This window comes from Episyrphus balteatus, chromosome 1, assembly GCF_945859705.1.
Source record: "Episyrphus balteatus chromosome 1, idEpiBalt1.1, whole genome shotgun sequence".
Classification (NCBI taxonomy): domain Eukaryota; kingdom Metazoa; phylum Arthropoda; class Insecta; order Diptera; family Syrphidae; genus Episyrphus; species Episyrphus balteatus.
This window is the reverse complement of record NC_079134.1, coordinates 83,038,269-83,043,267: the sequence shown is the minus strand read 5'-3', so window position 1 is coordinate 83,043,267 and position 4,999 is coordinate 83,038,269. Positions and strand designations below refer to the sequence as shown.

The 4,999-nt window shown below is 31.8% G+C and overlaps 1 long non-coding RNA gene across 1 annotated transcript; it reads right to left on the bottom strand.

Annotated features, from left to right (window-relative positions):
- Window positions 1-296: 296 nt before the first annotated feature.
- Window positions 297-2,023, bottom strand: LOC129906936 (uncharacterized). Its single transcript, XR_008770897.1, has 3 exons — window positions 1,935-2,023; window positions 1,733-1,871; window positions 297-1,671 (listed from the first exon to the last, which is right to left on the bottom strand). It is a non-coding gene; the product is annotated as an uncharacterized LOC129906936 (long non-coding RNA).
- Window positions 2,024-4,999: the final 2,976 nt, after the last annotated feature.

The following is a 4,999-nucleotide window of genomic DNA, read 5'->3' as shown; positions in this document are numbered from 1 at the left end:
TCACCCCTATCTTCAGTTTCCACCTTCTCATTTAATAGTACTCCGCGGTTTTATCTTCTTTTATAACCCATTGAACGATTCCTGCAATAAAAACCCATGAACGTCTTAGTTCCTTATTTCCCTGTTTTTTCGACATAATCAATAGCCTATAATAAATAAATACTAAAAACAATAACACTTTAATTGGAACATAAAGTTTAAATGGTAAGCTTAATAAAAAAAAACAATTGCCTTCACTTTATGTCAAAGACAGATCACTGTCACAGTTTGAAAATTGTGAAAAATTTTAAGGAAAGTTAGCTTTTTTTTCTTTTGCTTTTTCTCGAAACATTAAAAACAACGTAACCATAAATAAATTACGGACTTCGACGAAGATCAAATATCTAATTAATTGTGCATGAGCAGAAATTTAAATTTTTACACTAGTTTCGAGAAAATAGCAATGCGCGCACTTATCGGATGCGAACACTTACCACGAACGACTCTACAGAAATATCATATCGTTTTTGGTATTTTCTCTATGTGGCCGAAATATACCCACACCGCAACCAATGTGTTTATGACCTTGGTGTTAATGGTCTTGAAATGTAGCTTAAGAATGTACAAAAGTTTTTTGGCTTCTTAAAAAATTTCTCTATTTTCAGTGCAAAATTTTCAACTAAAATAAGCAGAGAAAACGAGGTTTGAAAATCACTCTCAATAGAAAATTGAATGAAAAATTGTTCGACATAGTTGTATTGAAGTGTTCATATTCCGAGATATGCGCTAAGTACTTTTGAAACAAAGGTCTCTACAGAATTGTGATAAGATTACTGAACGAATATAAACAAAAAATTACCAAAGTTTTGTTAAAAAATAAGGAAAAAAATCAAAAAAGTTTCCACGTTTGATTAAAAAAAATCGAAAAAAAATCAGTATGGCTATACGTTCAAACTCTTATTACATGAGAAAGCAGCAGCTTATTTTAATGTTTCTGGCCTTAAAATGTAGTTTAGATTACACAAATTGTTTTTGGTTTTTTTCAAAAAAAAAAATTTACACCCACCAAAGTAAGAAACATAGGTACCTACTTTAAATACCAAGCATACGAAACGTATCAAATACATGAAATATACGAAATTTACGAAACGTACGAAGCATGCGAAAGTAACGAAAGTAACGAAACATACGAAACATGCGAAACTTGCGAAACATACGAAACACACGAAAAATACGAAGCATACGAAAGTAACGAGTAACGATATTATTGATGCGGGTACTACTATCAAAAGTAACGTATACATGCGGGTACTCATTTTGTCGTTACTTTTACAGCCCTATTTCCAAGCAACCGATCAGCCTCCCGAACTTATGTAAACTGAGTTCTTATTTGAGTGTGATCTGGTTTCTTTTTTAATTTTTCTGTTCAGGAAAACTGCCGTTATTGAGCAAGATATTGTCGATTTTACTCGCGTTGCTAGAATGGGAAGCAGAGAGCTTGACCTTGGCCTTGAATAAGTTTTGCTGTTTCCCCGTTGTTGGAATTGGGAGAAGACAGCTGAACCTTGGCCTTGAATTTGTTTGCCGTTGCTACGTCTTCCTTTTTGTATTGGATGGTTGGCCTTGGAAAATAAAAAGTGCACGTGGTGGAATCTAGAAGTGGCTGTCACCTCCAAAGATGTACAGAAGACCCTAAATTATAGTTACATAGTTTTGGCACAAATAAGACTATATTGTTCGTGTTAAGACTTACCTCGATGTGCTTGTTAAGTACTTTTAGGTAACTTAAAACAAATTCGAGTCTAGAAGACTCAATTTCTTAAATTGGCCTTTTATTGACCGTAGATTTTATGGCTTGGGCTGGATGGTTTGAAAACCAATTAAAATTGTATCTATTAAAAATAATACTTATGATTTATATAACTTTGTCGAAAATTATCACTTCTTACTACTACCTTTGAACAGAGATCTTAATGGCTTGACGGTCAAAAAGAAAAGACCTTTTAAAAGTTTTGGTGGTGCTCAGTTAGTCTCGAGTGTGTTGTTACTCGATGTTTCCTGGTGACGTCAACAACCGGAAATTAAAGTTTCGAATTTCGAATTCCATATGTAAACAGGGTGTTGCATTCTTTTTTTTTTGTTTTGTTTGTTTGTTTGATTTTTTTAGTGCTACACCAAAAAAAAAAAATTGATAATAACAGCTATCAAATTAACATTTTTTAGTGACAAAAGTCGTCCAACAATTAAAATATCAATTTTCATATTTAATCATATCATTTTGACATTTTTTAATTTCAGGTGGGATAGTGAAAATTTGACTTTGACAATTAAAATATCATTTTGACATTTTTTTAAGTTTAAGTGGATATTGAAAATTTCACTTTGACAATTAAAATATCAATGTGGACTAGATTTTACGTTTTAGTTTATTATAATGAAACCTATTTCTTTCCTTTTCTTTTTTATTATTTTTAATATTTTAAGAATTTTCTTTCTTTTTTCAAAACATTACAGAAAGGGAATATTCTTTATAAAATAGTGGTGATATTATTTTTTCTATTATAGGTGATATAATTGTTTTGTTATTTCCTCCCAAGCTATGTGAAGTAAAATCTTAGTGCCGATCAAATTTTCTCAGTAAATCATACATTTTACTTCGAAAAAACACAAAGCGCCTTTAAATAAGTACACATTAAGAATTTTTTCAATAATTTGGAATGAGAAATTGATATGAAAAAATGATAATAAAATATCAAAAAAAATTTCCAAAATGTGACATTTAAATATCATCCTGATAGCAAAAATGTTGTTTTAACATTTTAAATATCATCAAACACATTTTATAGAGCGTTTTTGGCTGATATTTAAAAAATGTTAATTTGATATTTAAAAAACGTTAAATTGATATTGGTTTTTTTTCGGTGTAAAATTGAGATTCGTAACAGTTTAAAAAAGATAATAAGAAAACTTTAGATTCTTATATGTATACCAACATAACCCATATGATTTCAAGGTATTTTTTAACGCTGATTCTAACACAAAACCTACAAACATGTACCTTATTAATATTGATCTGACACAAATATCTGAAGTTTAATTTTTCAATTTTTTAAAATCTGCACCTTATCTTCAAATCAAGCATATTAGAACTTGCTGACATGAGATTTTTTTAAAGATTTTTGACATAAGTTATAGATAATCCAAACAAAGATAGAAACAAAAAAATTAGCCTATTAGCACTAATTCCAAGATTGTACCAGGATGTTTTTTAGTGCACATCCCAAAATTTACTCTGTTCTCAAAAAATACCATTTTGTCATAGATATGAATGTGTTTTGCATTGCATTGTTTTGATTCTTAATAATAATGGATATAAAACCTTCATGCACAATTTGGTTCCTCTACCATAACTTTTAAGGATTTTTCGGTAGTAAGTTAGCAACTGTTATAATAATATGATTTGAAATATAGAAAACAAGTATAACTTTTTTCAGAGACGTCAGATTGCCTTTTTTTTGGAATCAGCATTAAAAAATACCTTGATATCATGTATCATATGTGTATATAGTATACCATTGTCTATTATTGCTAATTTTGAAAATCTCCATTTCGCGCTTTGACCTTGAAAATTGCGACTTGCGGACATGAGATTTTTCTAGACTTTTGAGGTATGTTATAGAAAGCCAAAATGAAGGTATTGAGCAAAAAAATTCATTCCGAGGTTTAACCCTTATTTGACTGGATTATAGGTGAGTTAGTAGTTGCCTCTAATCGGGTGGCCGAGGTTCGCTTTCACCTCCCGACAGCGCAGCGGTGGCCTTACGAATTGCGAGGCTCCGGGCGGTAGGTCTTTGCGAGGCCCCTTGTCCTTCTTGATCAATATGTAATGCGAAAGTAGTCGTTTGGTTTAGCTTTCTCGTGTAAGAATATCTAAAATAGTTTATATTGAAAGATTTACAAAAGAAATTTCTTGGCCAAATTCGTCAGAGTGGAGAAATCTTATGACAGTTTTTGAAATTGGGAACAGAATCAGAACAAAAATAATTAAATATGACTAAATTCGCAAGTCTCAAACTGAGTGTGGAATAGGCATATTGTTGAACTATCAAACGACCAACAATTTTGTTTGCAGAATAATTTTATTTGCATTATTATCTTCGTTGCTTTGGGAGCATTAATCTTAGTACTTAGTACTTAAAGTTTCTTTGAACTTTTGTTTGTTCAAGTGACTCAAGCTCAACTCCAAATTTATAAAGTGTTTCGCCCAGGTACGACAGTGGGCTCATCAGTTAGATCTGTCGTACACTTACTAAGACGCCTTATTTTGGTCGATGTTAACCGACACTATATAAAACTCACAGCATGAATATACTGTCAATTTTAATATTCGAAGGGAATTTCAGACACTTAGGTTAGGTTAGGTTATATGGGTTGACAGTTGATTTTGTTACCGTCACACTACGGTCAATGTAGATCCCTTGTGAAACTCTGAAGTATTGTAACTTCATTAAAAGTGTTAAATTATGAATGCTATGGTTGTTCGAGCCATTTGGAGGACTTGACAAAGTTCAGTAGGCTATTGCCTGAGAGTTCCGGTAGTTCTTCTTATTCATTAAAGAAGTAGTTTCCTAAGAATTTTTTCCTAGTGCGACAGAGTGCTGGGCATTGACAGAGGAAGTGAACCGTGTTTTCCTGTTCGTCCTTATTACCGCAGCCTCTGCATAGATCATCCGTATTAAGCTCCATTTTCTTTTTGTGGTATCCTAGTAGGTTATGTCCCGTTAAGAAGCCTATAAGGGATCTTAAGGCCGAGTGGACCACGTAAAAATCGGGTTATCGTTTACAAATCGGTGCATAACTTTCACATTTTTAATGATAATTGAATGAAATAAATTTTATTATTTAGATAATAAAGGCTAAATATCTTCATCTCCACAATTTCCAAATGTGTGAACTTGTAATTAAGAGAGAACAAAACATGAAAAAATTTTCGTTGTTTTAGAACGACCTGAAAGACATT